The sequence below is a fragment of the Psammomys obesus genome, unplaced genomic scaffold, assembly GCF_907164565.1.
Source record: "Psammomys obesus unplaced genomic scaffold, mPsaObe1.curated_primary_1811, whole genome shotgun sequence".
NCBI lineage: Eukaryota > Metazoa > Chordata > Mammalia > Rodentia > Muridae > Psammomys > Psammomys obesus.
This window is the reverse complement of record NW_026596073.1, coordinates 34,070,548-34,093,070: the sequence shown is the minus strand read 5'-3', so window position 1 is coordinate 34,093,070 and position 22,523 is coordinate 34,070,548.

Below are 22,523 nucleotides of genomic sequence, written 5' to 3'. Positions count from 1 at the left end.
ATGAACTCGTCCTAGACAAGGCATCAAACCCCAAGCGGCCAGCTCTGAACAGGTGCGTGAATGAGCCATTCTAAATGGACTCAGTGGTGTGTGTGTGTGCGTGTGTGTGTGTGTGTGTGTGTAATAATAAAAATTATAGAATTTGAAATGAAATGGCGGGAGATGGAAGGAATTGGAGTGGGAGGGAGAAGGGTGGGGATAATCTACTCATGTATGAAATTCTCAAAAGAAAACAAATAAAAGAGAGAGAGTCTGTTTACAAAACAACGGCAACTAACCCCCATCTCAACTGGTGTACTGTGTTCTGTCACCCTGTATTGACCCAACTGGGGCCGCTGCCTTAGCCAGCCAGAGCCCTCTTCTGCAATTTACCAAGAAACCAATGGAGAAACGCCCCCTGCCCCCTGCTGGTGAACATGGGTCAATACTCCTGACCTCTAGGAAAGCCTCTGATAACCCTGGCTCCACACCACAACATCAACTTCAAAATAACTCCGAGAGCTTTCAATACCTGCTTTGAAAAGCAGAGACCGAGGGGCTGGAGAGAAGGCTCCTTTTTGAGGGCGCGTCCTGCTCTTGCAGAGGATCTGGGTGGGGTCTGACACCCATGTCAGGATGCTCATAACAGCCTGTGATTGCAGCACCAGGGAATCTCATGCCCTCTTCTGGTATTTAGGGATGCAAGCAAACACACACACACACACACACACACGAACACACAAACACACACACACACCAATAAAAGCAAATCTTTTTAAAAAGTGAAAATGAGCAGTGAAAAGGAGAATTGAGATTTTTCTATAGTTTTACACTCAGTCTCCGCCGTCTTCCCAGTGTCCTTTCCAATCAAGAAGATCATTATGATATTAAAATCTAGAGCACTCTACACCAACAGCAGTCACCCTGTCCCAGGTATCAAGGTCCTTCCATTTGTGCTGACAGGAACACACACATGAAACTTTCCTGAAGTAGTCTCGGAAGATGGAGTCTCATGAGGGGCAATGAGGCCGCCCCGAGTGCTGAGACTTAAGACCTCCCACGCTGCTTTTCAGCTCCCAGCTCCGGCATTTAGTTAGTTGTGAGATTTGGGCAAGTCAGCTCATCTCTTGGACCTCATTTGCAGATATGTAAAGCCAATGACGCACAGCACACGGGTCGTTACGAGGACTGAGCAAGATCATCATTTCAAGGCAAGTGCTCGCAGGTGAGCGTTACAGTTGGAAGGGAGACCGTCAGAAGGCGCAGGTGAGAGTGGCTAGCCACTTAGCCACTAATAGGTGTGTTTCTAGAGCCAGACACTCTGGAGGCTAGCAAGAATTAAACACTCAGCTTAAGACACTCATCAAGGATATGAACGTTATTACAGTTGCTAAATATTTAATTCTTAGTGTTCTGTAGGGGACTAGGCTCTGTGGAGAACGTAGATTTAGGCTTCTAAGGACTTCTGGAGTCTCAAAGTAAAATGCATACATAGTGAAAACTTCTCGCAGACGTGGTTGGAAAAGCCACTTTCTATGTAGTCTCAGAACGCACTTTCCAACAAGGCTGGACATGGCCTTAAAGCACCCGCAGGGAGCTTCGGCATTGCCTGGCTCCTCCGGGGACAATGGAAGCAAATGATGGTAAAAGTTAGAGTGTAGGCTGTACTGTCTGAGCTAAGCTTTTCTGCTCTAAGGGCCAAAAAGCTGGAGTACTGGAAAACTCACCAGAACTATCCAACCCAACCAGGAAATTCTTTAGTTCTTCTTAATATTTTATAGCATGTATCTTAGTTCAGGTTTCTATTGCTATGATAAAACACCATGACCAACTTGGAGGAAAGAAAGGGTTTATTTGGCCTATACTCCCACGTTATAGTCTATCGAGGGAAGTCAGGACAGGGACTCAAGGCAGGAACCTGGAAGCAGGAGCTGATGCATAAGCCACAGAGGAATTCTGCTTCCCGGCTTGCTCTTGCTCTCGTATACAACAAGATCACGTGCTCAGGGTGGCCCTGCCCGTGTTGGCCGGGCCCTCCCGGAGAAGGCCCCAAGCACAGGCCAGTCTTCTGGAGGCATTTTCTCAGCTGTAGTTCATTTTTCTCAGAAGACCCTGCCTTGTGTCAAGTTGAAACAAAACAAAACAAACAACAACAAAAACCCAGGACAGCCTGTGCTGGGAATTTTTTTTTTTTTTTTTTTTTTTTTTTTTTTTTTGTCTCCTCAGTCTTTAGTCCACTTTTGAGCGCTGTCCCTGTTACATGCCAGGTGAAAAGTGTGAAGCCCAAGAAAGAGGTTTGGGGCCTTGCTTGTTTCCGAAGAAGGACTGCATATCTTACTTTGCATTTGTTTTGCTCCCAGCAGGTTTTTCTTTCCTCACATCTCACACAGTGTATATTTAATTTAGCGAATTGATTTGGTTGCATGGCAAACACTGCTGAGAACCTAAGAAGGAGAATCACACCAGAAAAAGCCTTTCAAGAGTACAGGCAGCTGTTCAAACACTGTTCTTCCTGTGTTTCCAGAGGGAAAACAGTGGTGAACAGAGTGGCTAAGTACACATCACCAAGGAGTAGGACGGCTTCTTCCAACCGCAAGAGAAAGCTGTGAGACCTACATTAGTCAGAGCACGCTTGCAACCCAGAGGCTGCCACGCTCGGGCTCACCCCTCCGGGAGGATTCCTCTCTTAGCAGGAATAAGGAAGCCAAGAGAACAGCTGGGGAGGGAGGTTAGCTCAGTGATTCTGATGGAAACCAACTCACGGAAGCCCTGGGAAGAACGATCCAGAGTCGTGTTTGCACGCGGGATCCGTGGAGGGATGTGCACGCGTCTGTTTGACTTCCGTTAGCCACAGGGGCACCAGCGGGAGAACCCACAGGCCTGCCGCCCACGGAGCCCCCGAGCTCACAGGCCTGCTCCGTCCCTTCTCCCAACTTAAGCACTTCTCTATGACTTCCCTTGTGTCCCGGCTGAATTATTTCCTCTTACGGTTAGAAAAATGAAAAAAAAAAAAAAAAAAAAAGAAAAAGAAAAAAAGAAAAAAATTGGCATTTTTCTCATCATTGTCAATATTTCTTAGAGGGTTTTGCTGACTGCTTCATAGTAGCTCACTCTACTCATTTTACAGTCTTTCTACCAATAAAACAGAACTGTGAATGGCCACATATCTATGCCTTTTAAACCATGAAACACGTAAATCATGTTTTACGTGCAAATTACACTGTCTATTCTAACTGATGCATTAATTAGAATTGTGTATGTTTTCCTACTGTAACTTTTTATAATCTCAAAAAACATCAAATGGCTTGTCAGTCAAATAACCATCACAGCTTTTGTTAATATATGAAAAAAATGATAAACCTCATTATGTTTTTCATTGGCCTTTTGAATGCTACCGAATTTCTCTATACGTTTGCTTGTAAATTCATTATTTATTATAAACAGATACATGATTGAATTTCCAAAATACTTTATACAGGGGAAGCACTGAGCCAGTCTTTGGCCTACTGTTTCCATGAAGATTTTTGCTCTCTCAGAAATGATTAATGTAGAGGGACTATAAATAGTGTTAAGTTTAAACACAGTAGTTAAACATTTCTGCTTAGTTCTTTTGTGCTTAGGTTTACAATGAGGTGAAAGAACTGTTAACAAACCTTCTGCTGGGAGGAATTTTAATAAAAAAAAAATATTTCCTCCATTCTTCCAGTAAGGAACAATTAGTCAAAAGCCTTGTAGCTCGCTCACCTCTTCAGAGACTACTCCATAATCTGGTACTGTCTGAGATCAGCTAAATCCTGTGGCATATTGTATTATGGCCCCAGGCAGGACAGCCACAGCATCCATCTGTTAATGTCTCCTGACCTTCTGACACACAAATAGAAGCAGCCATGTGGTCATTTCCCCCCTCTGCATAACCCTTAAAAACTAAAGACCCAGGCTTAAGGTGAGAAATACTTAAGGGCCTTTATACAAATGGATCGTTTATTTCATAACATTGTCTCAAGTGTACCAATCTTGAGCATGGCCCTATGCCAGTCTTAGGAAACACACACGAAGCAGTCAAATGTGTCCTCAAGGATACCATGACATAGTCTGTCATACCTATGGCACATGACAAGACACCACAAAGTGAAACGGTAGACAGGAAATATCACAAGAGACATGTAGACAAGACAAGGGATCAGAAAGGTTGTTATTGAATTTTGGGGGCTGGTGGCAGAGGAGAAGAGGGGTGACTAATTTTTTTATAAAAAATTTGAATCTGCCCTTGATGGGTAGGATTTATGCATGAGAGGGTGTAAACATAAGCCTTTCAGACTGAGGGAGCAGCATGATTAAGGATATGAAAGCCAGAAAATACGGGGGGTGAGGAAATAAAAAGACAGGATGAGCAAATGACAATTGTGGCCATTAAAGTCATGCTGTTGGTTTGAGAGTAAATCTATGGAGTTGTTACTCTTGTAATCACAGGGACCACTGAGAGGAAAGCCACAGACCATGGGTGCTTCAGGAATGTGTTGAACCCAATTGGAAAGAGGTGTGCTTATAACTGAAAATCCAAAACCTTGGTATGTTTTTCAACCATCCAATGAGGGTCACCTAGTGTCTTAGTTGCTGTTTTATTGAAATGAAGAGACACTATGACAAGAAAATAACTTACAAAAGAAAAAAAATAGTTGATTACAGTTTCAGAGGCTTAGTTCATGATCATCATGGCAAGATGGCAGGTAGCCATGGTGCTAGAGCAACAGCTGAAAAGTTTACATCTGATCTGCAAGATGCAAGCAGAGTGAGGGAAATATTGGACCTGGCATGGGATTCAAAGTCCCCCCTCAGTAAAACACCTCTTCCAACAAGGGCACACCTCTTAATCTTTCTTAAACAGTTCCACCAACTAGGGACCAAGTATTCATACATGTATAAGCCTATGGGAGCCATTTTCATCCAAACCACCTCACTTAAACGTTTTTTTAAAAAAAACAAAGCCTAAATCAAGGATGAAAGTGCTAGCGCTTTTCTTGGGAAGGGTAGACTCAGGTCAGTGAGGCTCAGGAAAAAGGAAGGAGGGGAAGAGGGGAAGATGTCAGTGACACATTTGGAAGGTGTGTTTTCTAGAACTGACTTCCTGTCAGCTGAAATCATGGTGATGAGGCACAGAACCTTTTATCGGATCCTGTCCCATGGTACATGGGCTCATCTTGGAATGGGATAACACACACACACACACACACACACACACACACATCTCTGGGAAGAATAAAGGAGGCACATAGCAATTTTCACTTACCTGCCATTTTCTCATCAGTCAAGATTTATCCCAGCAGGAATCACCTCTGTCACATTTCAAGTTACTTCATGTGACTGCTTCAACTACCAGGATGTCGGGCCTCTCAACCTGATGTACAATGTGTCATGTAAGGATAGAAGTGATGGGAAGAGGTGAATACTTGAGGTAAGTCCAGGTTGGCTCAACGTGCGTGTGTCTGTGTGTGCGCATGCACAGGTGCCACAGAGAAAGTGTTCAGCCATTTCACAATTGGAGGAGTCAGTCTGTTCTACCGTGAGAGCTCCAGGAATCTGACTCGGGTAATCAGGCTTAGCAGTAAGGGCCTTTATCCACTGAGCCATACTGCCAACCCCTGTGCAATATATTTATGCGGTTGGCAGCACAGGTCTGTTTGCACCAGCACGACAGGGATGTGCATAATGTCTTGTGCTACCCTGTTGGAATGGCTGTAGTGTCATTAGATGATAGAAGTTATTTTCAGCTCCATCGTAACTTTATGAGACCACTGTTATCTACGCACTTTGTCCTTGGTGGCTTTGACATTATACAGTAAGGAGCTAAAGGGTCTAAGATGTAGAGTCAGATCTAGCCAGTGGCATAGGATTGACCAGGCTGACCACTCGTTGGCTGAGAGTCCTGGAAGGGGGAGGGACTATGCGTCTAAGGACGCACTTGGGCATTGAAATGGGATAATGACTCAAGAGAAAAGAAAAAGAGCTTCCATGTGGCAGCAAAGGAATGGGTCTCTGGGAGGGTGACAGTGCACCTGGGGTTAAATTCTTTTCTCTGCAGCAGCATTTAGAAAATTGCCTCCATCTCACTACAAAGGCAGAGCCACTCACTGTCTTAAGGATGTTTTGGTATATTATCTGAGTTAGCAGAGTCTGAGTATCACATCACATTCATTCCAGTCCTATGACTCCGTCATAAAGTTTTGGCATTTGCAGCCGGGTCTTTGGAAGAGGGGCTCAGCCCTGTGTAATATCAAATTCCACATGATTAAGTAACATCCATCAACTAAAGATGGGACTATAAACACTAGTGTGGACATAATGGACCACATTTGGCCTGCCTGTTGGGGACTGCAAGGAAAATAAGATTACATAAAGAGCCCTCTGGCCTCAAGAAAGAATTTTCAATTGTAAATCGCTTTTGAGTAGTGATGCTGAAATGTAATAGTTTATCCTCAAAACTGAGAGAGAAAAGAATCTCTCTCTGTGTCTCTCAGCGTGTGTGTGTGTGTGTGTATGCTTCTGTGTGTTTCCTACCCAAAGTTAATGCTAGCCAATTTATCCCTCTTTTTCTCTAGATTTTTTTTTTTTAAATCCAAACCAGCTTGGTACATTGGTAAAAGAATTGCAGCCAAATACCCAAGATTTGAGTTGCTTCTGCCTCTGTGTGAAGCAAATAGTAACAAAAAATCACTTGAGAACTCCATTTCCTTGACTATAAATGAGGATAATGATGCACAGCCCCGCCACTCGGAGCTTGCTCAAAGACTAGAACGACCTAGAGCTGAGAGGCACTACAATGCTTGTCAGAGCAGAGTTGACTGTGTTTTCCATAGCGTCCAACACAGCCCTCTGTAATGGGGCAAAGTCAAGGCATGGACGCTATGACAGGTTCCAAGGCTGGCAAAAGAGAGAGAGAGATAGAGGGAGGGAGGGAGAGAGAGAGAGAGAGAGAGAGAGAGAGAGGTGTCAAGTTTCTGCTTCACTCACAGAGGGAAGAGTGATTTGAAATTTTCTTTCTTTTTATCTGCCTAAAGTAATGTGACTGGCCTGCTCTCTGGAGGTCTCCCAATGCTTCACTTCTTCACCGTCTTACATCTTGGCTTGCCTTTGCGTCCCAGTTACACCGATCTTTAAAAAACTCCTTTGAGCATTTCTAGGTGTCAAGAAGACCTTTCTGTAGTATTAGTAGAGTGTTTAGAAAGAGGGGCTGTGGCTGTGGCTGTAGCTCCATTGGTAGAATGCTTGCCTAGTATGCTCGAAGCCTTAAGTCTGATCCCAGGAGTGAACAACAACTGTAAACCCAGTAGTCTAGAAGTGGAGGCAGGAGGATCAGAAATTCAAGTTCATCTTTGGTTACATGGCATCATGGTGAGTTTGAGGCCAGCCTGGGATACATGAGAACTTTTAGATAAAAAAAAAAAAGGGGGGGGGATTTAGAAATACTTTCAATCCCAGTATTTTGCCTGAAATATAGTAGGCATGCATTCAATAAAATATAAAATTTAGTCCTTATTCTGCATTTAAATCAGCTATGTCACTTACAGGAAGTTTAACCATTGAGCTAAGATCCTATTGCTGAAGACACCATACACTTTGGTCCCGGGATTTGGAGAAATCAAGCTGGTATTGACTTGGATGTTTCCTCCCACTTGTCTAGCTTACACAGTGCTGGAAGGTGCTGGGGAAGCTTTTGAGGTGGGATCAGGAATCATCAATAATTTTACCCAACTTCAAACCTTGAGGGCTATGATCAGCTTGGAAAGATACCCATTGGTGCATTGATGTGAGGGGGTTAACCTACTACTTTCTGATTAAGCCTTTTGCCACTGGAGAAAACTCCTGCCTGGTTATATGAATCTGGCCAAGAGCCCATGGATGGAAAATTTGTAGTCCTCAGAGCTGAACTGCTATTATTACTTGGCTAAATGAACATTGCATGTAACAGCTCTCTAAATTCATCTCTATACTTATAGGTGAGTGCAGATCTCAGTGTTCATCAGAGAAGCTGCTTTGTGCGGTGGGCAGCGGTTAATGCAGAAACTCACAACTGGTCAAAACACAGAGATTAGTATCTGCACAAAGCTCAGCACTGAGTGAGAGTCTATATTACCCCTCCTTCAAGGCCCAGGGAACACGGCAGAAGAAGGGATGTGTGGCGGTTTGAATGAGAATGGTCCCCACCCTTTCGTGTTTGAATGCTCCCCAGCTAGTGGAACTGTTCGGGAAGGACTAGGAGGTGTGACCTTGATTGGAGTGGGTGTGGCTTTCTTGGAGTAGGTGTGGCCTTCTTGAAGGAGGTGTGTCTCCGGGGGTTGGGTGTTAAAGTTTCAAAAGCCTGGCCCATTCTCTCTTGCTCTCTTTCTCTCTCTCTTTCCCCTCTCCCTGATGCCTATGGATCAGTATGTAAGCTCTGAGCTTACTCCTTTGCCATGCCTGTCTATTTCCCACCATTGTGATCCTGGACTTGATCTCTAAAACTCTAAGCAAGCCCCCAATTAAATGCTTTCTTTTATAATTGCTTTGGTCATGGTGCTTCATCACAGCAATAAAACAGTAACTAAGACAGGATAGAAAGATTTTAAGAGCCAGAGATCTCAGAGGAGTGGGCCAAAACAGTGTTTTCTGGACATTGTTTCACTCACAGACTCACAGCAGGTTTAGTTGTCTGAACAAAAGCTACACAGGATCAAGTCAGTCAATATTTCAGTGCAGATGGAAGAGGAACACACAAGCCCCACCCATATGTAGGAAGCTTCAGAAGGGTAATGTCTGCTAGGGCAGAGAGAGTCTGTTTTCCTCAAGACTGTGTTTCCTAGTAGGTTGTCCATGATCCAGTACATGGCGCCACACACAGACATATAGAGACAACACTAACTGAGAAAGAGAAAGAGAGAGAGAGAGATAGCATGAAGTTGTGAGGGGATCTGAGAGGTGTTGAAGAGAGGAGGAAGCAAATTTAATCCAAATACATTGTATGCATGCAAGGAATTTTCAAGAGTAGACTTGAGGAGGGGGGAGTGTAACCGTTGAGCAACATAGGAACATTTTCAGAAACTGAATTTGGAAACAATGCCAGATATTTCCAGAATGCAGCTGTGAGACTGTCACTGAATGGTGACCTCCCAAAAGACACACCCATGTCCCAGGCTCAGAATGTATGAATGTGATCTTATGTAGCAAGTTTCTTTCCAAATGTCATTAGAGGTCTTAGGATGAGGTTACCCTGGATGGTCTGGGTGGGGCCTCAATCCAGTGATGAATCTCAGCCCCCATGAGAATCAGGAGAGCAGAGAATTAAGTGACTAGGTCATGAGGGGAGAGAGGGGCTGGGATCAGAGCTGCTGAAGGACCTCTGGAACCATGGGAAACCGGAAGAGGCTAGAAAGGACTTTTTACTCAGGATCTAAGGGAGCCCAGCCCCACCAACACCTCAACTTCTGTCTTCTTAAATCCGTCATGATCAGAGAAGAAAATTTATGGTTTTAACCCACTAAGTGTTTAGGCATTTTTCTGAGCAATCTAGAAAGCTAGTGCAGGGTTTCCCACAGTGGCTTGGAATGATGTTGACATGTATATGACAAATTCCTAGCCAATGGCAGCTCCAGGCTTGTATTCCTCAACCGCTCTCTCTCCCTAGCACCCCAATGAGCCAATTTACATGTAAGCCTGAGAGTGTGGTTGGTCTGAGAGTACACTGAGCTGGGAAGCCTGACCTCGGCTTATTTAATAGCTTGATCTACCACAGGCTGTCGACACTAGGGTTTTTCCGTTTTATTTTATTTTTGTGCAGATTCAGTCTCGTTTTGAATCAAAGAATTTGTTCTCCTAAAACTCTCACTGCTTCGAAGGTTTAGAATTTAAAAATAACATGCACGAAAACCTCTGTTCAAAGGAATGCATAATACACTTCCAGGATCTTCTTTGTAACAATGGCCTGCCTCTTCCTGAAGCTATAAAAATTCAGAGAGCCACTTTACCCAGTTGTGCAAGATAAAAGAAAAACAACTGAAACAGGCAGTCAGACCAAGGTAGGGAGAGGCTGCTTGCCTGTGGGTTGAAAATAGCCCCGAATACTAAAAGAAACCAATGGAAAAGAGGGGTATGGGTACTCCGTGACAGAGATCTGTTGCTTGTGCTTCTGAGGTGAGCCTAAAGAAACAGCTCTCTCTCTTTCTTGTTTTTGTATGAGCGAATGTATCCAGGTACACTTGCATCTGGGGAAATATGCATTTGAGTCAACCTTGGGTGTCATTCCTCAAATTCCACCCTCTTTATTTTTGTCAGACAGTGGAAAAAATGCCTGGAACTCCTTGAATAGTCTAGACTGGCTGGCCAGTAAGCCCGAAGGATTCACCTCTCTCTATCTTCCTAGCACCGGGAGCTGAAAGCACTTGTAAAGCTTTCTTCACATGGGTTCTGGGGATGCAACTCAGGCCCTTGTAATTAATGGCCCATGTTGTCTCTTCAGCCCTGAAAAGAGCAAGACGTTTTATGTATTTCTACCAGGGCTCATGTCTCAGGTGTGGAACTGTTGGAGCCGGATGTCTGTGGTGGAATTTCAGATTTATACACCATGGGTGGGAAGGGCCGAGCACATGAGGCAGGCGTCTTTGGTTGCTATAGCCCTTATACTGACAGGTGATAGCAGCAAACCTCACACAATAGATACTCTGCGTGTCAGGCCCATTTCCTAGGTCAGAAAACAGCCCAGTCCTAACATACCCTAAAAATGTGAACTATCGTGATACCCATTCACAGATGAGCAACCATGTTTGCCCAAAGCTGCACAGTGAGAGAATAGAGTCGGCTCAAACCTGGGTCATCTGAGGGAAGACGTCATATCTCTCTGTCACTGTGTTAAACCCTGAGGAATAAAATTAATGCTGTCAGTGGAAATACCTGCCCACCGAAGACTCCAATTGCTTAGATAAATCGCCAGGTTTGTTTTTTTTTTTTTTTTTTGGGGGGGGGGTCAGCTTTAAGGCTGGTGTTTGTATCTATGGGCCAGAGTCTCCAATGTCCTTGGTGGCCTTTGGGCCTCTGTTTAGCAGCCATCCACTGTTGAGACTTGGTGGGAAGCCCTGAAGTCTATTCCCTGTTGGGCTCTGGCCCGGCTAGAATCTGGCACTTGGCTCTCCCATGCTATAGGACAGGAGTCATGACTCTCTTTCTGCACCCTTCTGGCATTGAAGATCCTGTGGATTTTGTCATACCATACCCTGGCCTTTACTTGCTCAGCATTAGCTCAGACCCAAGCAGACAAGCGAGCTGTTGAGCTTCTTTTCTCCCACTAGAAACCCAAGAATCCTTCAATGCCCGTTTCAGCTCCAAGACAGAGGGAAGGGACACCTCTGCCCTTCCCCAACTCCTGTTTCCTTTCTAGACTCTCACCTTGCTACCAGACCATATCCAAACTATATCAGAAGCTCTGCACAACTTTGTGCAGAGGGAGGTGTGCTAGGGGAGGTGAGAATTGCAGCTTAGAGGTTAAAAAAAATATTGTAGTTCTCTGTTTCCTGTGACAACCCAATTTTTTTGTCTTCCTCTATGCAGCAGAGAAAATGTTGGTTAGACCCCAGTCTCTTCTGCTTTTAAGAACACTCTCTCTCTGAGTTTAGTGTATGGGGGAGGGGAACTACTATTGAGTAGATTAAAAGTTAAATCTCCTCTGGTGTTGACCATTGTTTTTCTCCTCATTTCCAAGATAGTCTCTGTAGAGTGATGGAGGTTGGCTGACAATGGAAACTCTGGGTATGAAGTCTGAGTCCAGTCTCTGAGTGCCCTCAACTAGTATTGACCAGGGTATGGCCAATATATTAGCCCTTTAAGAGATTATGCTGAAATCCACTAGCTTGGGTTCCTGCCGTTTGTTCCAGGTAGGAGGCTGCCATCTGTTGTGATTATTTGTCTTGGGCCTGTGCAAGTGCATTGCTTTATGAGAACCTCTGTGTACCCCATTTGGTTCATGTGGGACCTAGGTTCTCCTCCAAGTCAGTTGCAGGCATTGGGAATGAGTCTTAAAGAAAAATTAATATGACTTTTGTTAAAATGCTAAGAAAGAGTTTATTCAAAACCTTTCCGATGCGGATCATGTCTGTTACAATGGGAAAGAGAAATTTGCTTGGGTCTAATGCAGCAAAGACAGGTGAAGATGCACAGCATCCTTGTTTGCCATGATAAACTCCATGACCAAGGGAGCCTGGGGAGGAGAGGGCTTATTTCTTCTTCTACTTTCTAGCCAATCATCAGGGGAAGCCAAGGCAGGAAGTCAAGTAGGGCAGGAGTCAGACACTGAAGATGAAACTGTGGAGGAATGCTGCTTCCTGGTTGCTCTCCAAGCTCATCTTCAGCTACCTTTTATATACATCTCAGGACTACCTTCTTGGGGTAGCACGGCCTCTGGTGGTCTGGGCCTTCCCCTATCAATTATCAATCAAGAAAACGCCCCCACAGACTGGTCCACAGGCCAATCTGATAAATGAGTTCTTTCAAGTCTTCCCAGGTGACCCTAGCTTGTGTCAACTTGGCAAAGAACTAACCAGCTCAAGCAGTCAAAAAGCAGAGCCAAGGAGTCAGAGTGACTGGACAACTCCTGAGAGGTATTAATGAGAATGGGGCAGAGTGGTATACACTTGGAATCCTGGCTCTCAGAAGGTAGAGACAAAAGGCTCAGAGATTCAAGGTTAGCCTGACATACATGCCCAATTTGAAGCCAGCCTGAGATACACGAAGCTTTGGTGTGGGGAATGTTGAGGGAAACTTTTTGGAGGCAGACAGGGGACGGTGATTGAAGCCAGTCCTAGAAAGATCCTGATCCACTGCACACAGTGTTGGTCTACTAGGGACTCCTAGCACACTAACAAAGTCTCAAAATGGGTCCGAGGCTAAGGTAGTGGCTGCTTCCCCCTTCTTTAATAAGGAAGTTTCCTGAGGTGACCTTGCCTTTCCCTGTCCCCACCACCCAACGTTTAGTTATAGTTGCACTAACCTAATTAATTGTTACTAGTGCTTGAGGTTAACATGGGGTGGTCTGATTGGCCTTTCAATTGTTTAAAGGCTGTAACACTGGACAATAAGGTTAGGATTCTTTGTGGGCTCTGTTGCCCCTCACCCCCACTTGCCCTGGTTCCTGATCCCCACACTTTGGGTTGGGATGGGAGAAACAGGAAGAGGAAGAGGGAGAGGAAAAAAGGGAGAAGAAGAGGGAGAGAGAGAGATTAAGGAAAGGAGATTCTTGCTAAACTGGCTTAACAGGGCTCTTGGTAAAGACAGGCTAAGAAAAGGAACTTGGTTGATGGCTAGAATGGGGCATGACTCAGCAGAAGTCTTTGCTAAGCCTTGGTTGAACAGATCAAAGACAAATTTCGGACTGAAGTTGAGGCCTAATAAAGAAGTGGGGAGAGGACAGAGAAGCCTAACAAAGTTCAGTCACTACCAGAATCTTGTCACAGGTACCCCCCCGGGTCAGTCTACGCAGGCGTCTCCTTCCGTCCAAACATCCTCAGACCCTTGTGTCCCCAGATTGTCTGAGGTTTTCTGTCATCTTCCTCTTGGCTTCCCTTTGGCTGAGGCCCGGAGGATGGAAGGTGCTAGATGAACTTCCAGAAAGGCTGACAGCATCTCTGCTGCATTGAATTCCCTCCAAACCTCTGCTTTCCCTCAGAGAGGGAGGCTCACTTCCTGTGTGGTAGAAACTGTGCTCCAGTGTTTATCTACTTCATGCTACGCTGTTAGTTCAACTCTAACCCACGTGTAGAAGAGATGTAGAAGTAGGAAAAGGATCTTTTTTCCCTCAGTAAAGGATACCTGTCAGTATCATTGTCTTTCTTAGGCTCTAACTCCTATTTAGGGAGTCAAAAGCAAAAATCAGTATTTTTTCTCCTCATCATACTTCTGCCATCTTGATCACTCCTGACATGAAGACAGCTAGCTGAAAAAGAGAAGTCACACAAAGGTAGTGAAAAAAAAAAAAAAACCAACTGTATCCATATATTTTGAAGCTACATTATTCCCGCTGCGAATCCGTAGTGTTTACTCTCTCCCACTCCATGCAAACTTAGGAAAATGCAACCACTTCTCATAGTTTGAACCGCATTTGGAGAATTTCATTCTCCTTAAATCCAAACTCTTCCTAGTTTCCTTTCTACTCTACTCCAAGCCAGAAGGCAAGACCCCCTGCTTCTGATTTAAGTGGAGGAGACCAAAGTTCTCTTCTACCTTGTCTTTACCCCAGGCAGACACTTGGAGAGGCCATAAAAGGGACAAGGGCTGTGCCTGCCGTGGGTAGAAGAAACACTGGCTCATCCTGGGAGGTTGTGGAGGTCTGTCTGTCCTCCTATCCCTGACACAGGTACAGAGCCACCATTCTTCTGGATGTACTGTTTTGAGTTTCAAAGCTTCAAAGACTGGCTCCATGTAGTGATTCTTCGAGCTGTGTGATGTTCTTTAATTTCTCCTGCTCCTCTTAGACTGGCTCGGCTGAACTGTGCTCTACAAGTCGGAGCCCCATCAATGTGGCACTGCTCTGTCCACCACCCCTGCTTCTCTGGCGGCAAACTCATGTTTGTTCAAGTCACATCAATTACCATAAGAAACACTACCAAACTTCCTCCCATACAGGGAGTCTGTGGCAGCTGAGTGGTGGAGGAGGTGCTTAGCATGCCCTGAGCTCAGCTCCCACACCAGAAAAGTAAACTAATATTACGTAAAATGCAGTGAAAATAAATCAGTAACTTGAACTTTCTGCTGAGACAGGGCCTTGCTATGTTGGTCACCCAGGCTAGTACAGAACTCTGTGTAACGAGGCTAACCCTCACTTGCAAGTTCCCTGCGTCAGCCTCTCAAGGGCTGAGATTACAGTCCCTGTACCACCAAGCCTAACTCCTGAGAGCTATGTGGTGGCCCCGGGACCTGGAAAGCCTTCAGAAGACAGGCAAGCAAACCCTTGCCCCCTCTCCTGTGCTTCTTCACCCACAGTGCTTCAGTTTATGTCACTGAAGTTTCAGCCACACGCACAGATTATTCATGGTGACGACTCTTAAGATTGACACTAGGAGTTGAGTGGTCTAGCTCAATCCAGTGAGTTGCTGACAGAGCTTGCATAGCATGAAAACATGGCTGTAGGTGGCAAGGAATACGTCACACTGCCCCCTCGGAGGCCTGTGTTTAAAAACTTAATACGGTTCTAAGTCTCAATACTTTTGAGTGGTAGTTGGGTGTCTACAGCATGGTCCCGCGTGTTTTGAAGCTGCTAAGGCCCTCTTGAACACTTGAGAAAACTGGGTGGGGAATCTGAGTTAACCATCCATCAGACCACCTATTTCGCTTTCGCAAATAGGTACCAGAAACATACAAACACATAACAAAAATTATACAACTAAAGTTCTTGCCTAGCCAGTCATGGTGACACAAGCCTTTAATCCTAGCACTGGGAAGTTTGAGGTAAAAGATCCCAGACGTTCAAAGCCAGCTTTATCTACACAACAAGATTCTGTCTCAAAAAAAAAAAAAAAAAAAAAAAAAAGAGGTTCTCACTAGGCCATAATGATAGGGTGCAGGTCATCATGTGGCTGGTTTCAGTGGTGCCATATTTAAAGGAGGGATAAAAACCAAGATTAATGTGGTTGAAACTAATGGAAGTATCATAAGGCAGTGGGCTTTAGACTGTACAGTAACATATCACAAGCGCGCTGTGATCTTCTCTCTGTGGAACCAGGTGCTAGAGCCAGAACCGGATGCCATTTCAATGAGATGCTTTCTTCTCTTGACCACTGTGGTCCCTCCAGTTGTGGCTCCACAGTTGCCAGTGCCAGCTACACCTGCGGTCAGTCGTGGTATGAAAATCGTAAATGGAAAGTTCCAGAAATACGCAGTTCTTAAGTTGTAAGTTACATGCCACCCTGGCTAACAGGAAGGGCTCTTGCTTTTCCACTTGGTCCCACCTGGGATGTGACTTATCCCTTTATCCAGTGCTTCTATGCCAAATATGCCACCCATCCTAGTAGTCATTATAGCCAGCTCAGCTATAACTGACTCTTACAATCATACAGTGCTTAAGCTTAAGTAACCCTTATTTCACTTAGTAATGATCCAAAGCTCAAGGGTGATGATATCGGCTATCAGGCCATGCCGAATGCAGGCCATCAAGTGCTGACTTTAAGTTAAAAAGGGAAAAGTTCGTAATTTAGAGAAAGAAAAAGAATGCATGCTGAAGTTGATGAGACCAACAATATAATATTTTGAGAGAGACCACAATAATGTGATTTTTGTTATAACATATTGTCATTTTTAATATAATATTTGTTTGTCTCTTACAGTGCCTGACTTACACATTTTATCTTTGGTGTATACGCTTAGGAAAAATGTCAGTATATGCAGGGCTTGATACTACATGAGGTTTCAGACAGCAATTGGGGCTCCTGGAACATTATTCTTCCCTGTGAACAAGGGAGAATTGCTATCGTATTTCTTTAAAAAAAATCCTTTTATAAATACTTCTTTTGAAAACAATGCTTATTAATTATTTTGTAGTTATTATTATAAAAGAATATGTGCTTGTGTCTAAATTGCCACAAACGTTACATTCTTACAGTTTTCATTAATGAACTTTTGCCCGAAATCCCAGCACTCAGAAGTTCAGAAGTTCAGTGCCATCCTCAGCGACATAGGTGAGTCCAGGTCAGCCTGGGCTACAGGGCCTGTCAATCACCCAACAACAGAACCGAAGATTCTAGCATTTTCTCAGTTATGTGAGATGGGACAAGAAGTGAGTAGGTGAAAGAAACAGGTCCTGTTCTTCTAAACATCATGAGAAACTTTTGTTGATGTCAGTCTTCTTTAGATAGCTGGTATGTAGCTGCTGGCCGAGTTAGCTCTCCGCACAGTGGTTAATGAATGGGTTTTTCACGTGTCAGAGACCAGCTGTGGCTCCCAAGAAGCTGCTCAACCCTGAGCCTCAATTGCCTCCTTTATAAAATTTGAGCATTACATAAACTACCTTGCTATCCCTCCCAAGCCCGAGCTCCTGTTAGTCAGCCCTCGAAACCTCTAGTCTGGCAGCAAGGAATATCCGGGAAAGCCTGGCATGGAAAGACAACAGAGACCGGCTGATGTGCAAGCTCAGACAAAACAAAAAGAAAACCACTTTCCAAAACATTCTTTGTGGTATGCCTGCAATTTACTTCTCCCCAAAAGGCAGAGCACTTTTGGTGTGGGTCCAAACTGGACGTAGCTGCATGCCTTACATCTGACTGCTTTAAAGCGCTGTCGGCTCCAGTGAAGAACACTCTATGGGTTTCCTTAGAATGATCAGACCCTTGAGGTGTGGGAAGAGGAAGGAAAGCTGGAGCAGTCCCTACAAGGGCTGCCTCTGACCTTGGCACATAGGAAGCACTCAAACGAAAGAAAGGATTATTTTTCCAACTGTGTAGTTTTCCAGGAACAGGAAATTCACAGGAAACAGATTTTCCATTGCTTTGAGTAGCATCAACACCACAAGACCCAAGGGTCCACTCTGAGAAAGACGGGTGTGTAATCTTTGTATTTCAGCCAGCTTTCCCCGAAACAGTGCTCACTGAAAACATACACATAGACCTCTAAACTCACACACGTGTAGAAAATGTAAATGAAAATATCCTTATGCATCTCTCTCTTGTGTATACAGAATTAAGTGTATAGATTTAATAATAAGATTTACACACACACACACATATATATAAATATAAATATAAATATATATATATATATATATATATATATATATATATATATATATATATATATATATATATATAAATTAAAAAAGATTTGGACTCTGTTCAAGCCGCTCCAATGTTATACATTTGTCCACCAGGATCTTGTGGCACTCTGGTGTGCCAGAGAAAGTTCCAGAAACTTGGAGACAACTGTTGAACAGTGTGCAGACTTGACTGAAACAGCATCTAAGGGGTTGTTATCACAGCATCTGTCAGATGGATCACCAAGCCCAGTGGACAGAAGCCCCACGAGGTAAAGGGACAACTTTCTGGGAGAGAGACGTGCAGCCACAACAACATCCGATCAAGGCCAGTGAGAACCTGGCCTAGGAGAGCTGACGTAACCAGTCAGATGGACATGCTTCTGTGCTCAATTAGAGCAAAGCAAGTAAGCCAACCAATATGAGACGCTCTGGTGTAAACTCGTTAACTTTCGATTTTTCTAGTGTGCCAACAACAAAAATCCTAAACTTACAAAAAAAAATCCTAAAACTTACCAATATGTGGTAAATGCAAAAAAGGGTGAGACACCAGCATTCAGGAGGCTGAGGCAGGATCAAGAGTTCCAGGCCAACCGGGCTATGGTAAATTTAAGGTCACTGTGGGCTGTATCGAGAGACTTTGTCTCTAAGTAAAATAAGGGAAAGCCGTTAGTATAGGAATCATTTGGGGTTTGATCCTGACTCTCCCACTGGGCCCAGGCCTCTTGTCTGTCTCTCGGGGCTGCTGAGACAATGAACCCAGGCAGAGTTTGATCTTATAGGGGGCATGGATTAAGACTCTGCTGGGCAAGGTTGAATGCCCCTCAAAGAGGCAGACACGCTCAGTCTCTATCATCCAAGGAAACAGGCTTCTAGCTGGGGAAGAGAAGCTGAGGCAGCTAGGAAGGAAGTCCATGAGTGTGTAGGAACCAGTGAGGTTGACAGAACGGCCGAGGGAGGTCAGCCAGCGGAGGCAGAGGCTGTATGCAGAACTAATACAGCAAACCAGACCCTTGGCTTTTTGGTACACTTCAGATTTCTTCGTGAGGTCACTGTGGTGTAATAAAAAGTCTCCAGGCGGAGAAATCCCAAGAATAGGTATATGGGCGTCAATGCTAAGCCTTCGGTTAGGGTTGCTGTCTCTAGCAGGCTCTAGCAGGCTCCATACGGAAGAAGGAAGGAAGTGGGTTGGTAAGGGGGCACGATGGGAAAGTTTGGGCTGACCCTCAAGATGCTATTGATGACTGACATGTCTTCAGCATAAGGTTCTGTCTGAGGCTAAACTGATGAAGGAATTGAAGGCGTTTATGGACTTGAGTATCTACTTACAGATCTCAGCACTACTGCTTTTAGACGTGCCCTTTGTCAATGTTTAGCCTTTGTGTTAGGAAGCATGCTTAATAGGGACACATCTTAGGATTTCCTAATTCTGAGAATTAAAATTTTCAGAGTACATTTTCTTTCAAATTAAATGTGTCATGTGAAATGGGCTGTAATTCCTAAAACTGAACTAGAATTCAGCCCTAGGATTTTTGTTTATGGGGACAATTGGGTTAGCCAAACTGAAGCTGAAAGAATGATATGAGAATCTAGATTAAAATTTCATTTTTAAAAGGTCAATGTCCAGGGCTGGAGAGATGGCTCAGAGGTTAAGAGCACTGGCTGCTTTTCCAGAGGTCCTGAGTTCATTTCCCAGCAACCACATGGTGACTCACAGCCATCTATAATGAGATTTGGTGCCCTTTTCTGATGTGCAGGCATACATGCAGACAGAACATTGTATACATAATAAATAAATAAATAAATAAATAAAGCTTTAAAAAAAAGTCAGTGTCCAGGGCTGAAGAGATGGCTTAGCAGTTAAGAACACTGGCTGTTCTTCCAGAGGACCTGGATTCAATTCCCAGCACCCACATGCCAGCTCACAACTATCCGTATTTTTAATTCCAGGGGATCCACTATGTATGTAGACATACATACAGGCAAAACACTGACACACATTAAATAGACAGACAGATAGATAGATAGATAGATAGATAGATAGATAGATAGATAGATACATACATACATACATACATACATACATACATACATAAATTTTGTTTTTTAAAAAGTCAGTGTCCATGGTCCTAAGCACCTGCACAGCCATTTATTTATCAAGAGCAAAGCACTGAAACACTTCAATCTACAGGCCAGGTCACAACCCCAAGGGCACAGAAAACCATGTTTCTGTCCCTAGCAGGTACAAAGCAACATTGTCCTGGTGGCAAACAGCAGCAAACGTCACAGTATTCTCTCACCTCCGATTTTAATTCCCCTTTTATTTGTCGTTGTTGATGGTGGGTTTTTGAGACAGGCCATGTAGCTCAGGCTGCCTGAAAACTCACTGTGTAGCTGCACATGAGTTTGAACTTGATTCTCCTCCATCCTACTCCAAAGTGCTGGGGTTACAAGTGTGAGTCTCAACACACAGGTGTGTGCTGTGGACAGTATTTTAACCCCAGTCATCCTCATTGGCAATATCATGTTGCATAAGTCAGTACTTGCAGGGAGCTTCGCAAAGAGGCTTTATGTGTTAGCCCTTAGATATACTGGCATTTCTCCAGAAGTAGAGGTAGGGTCTTTCCTTCCCCCTCTTTCACCTTCAAGTTAACCCCAGGACATAAGAGTTATCACTCAGAAGGCTGAAATATTTCTAATCCTAAAGACGTATCATAATATATAAATTCTAACTACCAACACACAAATGAGTCACAAAATAAAAAGTAGAGCAAATGTCATTAGGAAGGTTAAAATGTCCCATGCCAACTACACAGCATGGTATGTTTTATGTTGATGTTGGTGTCCTGGCCTAGACATGCTTTTTAGAAGCTGTTGCTAGCCACAAAGCATATTCTAAGAGAGCTGCCAGGACAGGACCACAGGACAGATGTCTCCAGCTGGTTGCAGCAGGAGCTGCATTGGTGATGATAGTGCTGTCAGCGAGAGCTCACCTGTGTTGACTGATGTCTGTGGTGGAGGAAGCCAGCCCTATCCTGAGTGAGCCTGCCCACTTCCTCTTTCAGGCTGTGTGGGACATTTGGTATCATTCCTATTGTACTCAAGCATTATTTATTAATAGGTGCTATTTTTTCTCATTCTTCTTGAAGTGTAAGTTTATTGATAGGATGGTCAAGTAAACAGAAATTTAATGACCAAAATCCACTTATTGTTTCAGCTGGAAGGAATGCAGTCCAATAGCAATTCTCCACAGTCAAGCAGACTGAGGTACTGAAAGGTCACACTGGCTTGCCTAGGGTCACAGAGTTACTAAAAGTGGGAGACTGGCTTTAGGTCTTCTGCTCCCAACTGGTCTCCATGGTGAAGGCTTCTGGGATTCACACTGGGCTGTGGAAGGAAAAGGGGAGAGACAAACAAACAAACAAACAAACAAAAACAGCTTCGATCTATCAAAAGGCTCAAAACTACTTGACTTTTGTTGGCTTGTCTGGGAGAAGAGCCTGGTAAATCTGACCTCCTCCACATAAATCCATAGTGTAACCAGGGATCCTGACTGACCGGAGGACAGGAGGACACTAGGAGAGTCTCTCCGAGGCTCAGGGACTAATCACACACATGCCTGGGACTGGGTACAGTCTCCTGGCTACTGGTGAGGCTCCAGGAACACTGTACTCACTCAGTCAGGCCCTGAGGTCCTCAAAGTGCTAGGCATTAGGGGAGACCTGGGAAGGATCCTGGAAACAAGGCCAGGGTACTATGGCCAGGATGAAGGATGTGCAATGAGATGCTGAGCCACAGGTATTTCAGTATTTAGCACAAGTTCATCAGCAGCCCTGACAACACCTAGGTATTGGCCTATTTCAGATAGAATGCCCTCAGTGTGATGCTCACTTTATATTTCCAGGGAGTAAATTCAATACAGAGCTCTGTGGCAGAGAAACCATACCTGAGGTACAGGATATCCCCAAGGCTTAAGGCCCAGGTAAATCACAGTGTGTACAGCATACAGAAATCCACCCAGCCTTTGGGTTTTAGGCCCCAAAGTTTCTCCTCCCAACACCCCATATTTCCTAACAACAATAGCAGTAGGGGGTATAGAATACTGCATGCTCTTTTAAAGAGAAAGTCATAAAAGGCCATGGATGGAGGGCAGAACAAAGGTTTCCAGCTTTTCATGGGTGTCTATTCTCTTTACCTCAATTGCTTGGATCTTTCCTCCAGGCAAACCTTGGCTCTAGAAATGATTGTGGTCCACCAGACCATTTCATCTAGTCAAGACCAAGCAATTGCCAAACACAGTGGCATACATCTGTGATCCCAGAACTGGAGAGATAAAGGCAGGAGGATCAGGAGTTCAAGGCCATCCTCAGTGATAAGAGGATATTCAAGGATAGCCTGGGTTACATGAGATCCTGTCTTTAAAACAAAAGTAGATGATGATAGGTATATAGGGAGGTAGGTAGATAATAGATGGATAGGTAGTAGATAGATAATAGATGAATAAGTAGGTAGATAGATTGATAGATAATAGAAGGGTAGATAGATAATATATAGGTGATAGATCATAAGGAGAAAAAGAGACAGAAAGAGGGGGTAAAAGTGGTCAAAGGGGAAGAGGAGTATGACTCAGGGCCTTGATGATACATGATGACAGATAGATGGACAGACAGACAGATAATAGATACATATATAGATGATGATAGTAGATAGGTAGATGATAGATAGATGATTAATAGACAAATGATAGATAGATAGATAGATAGATAGATAGATAGATAGATAGATAGAT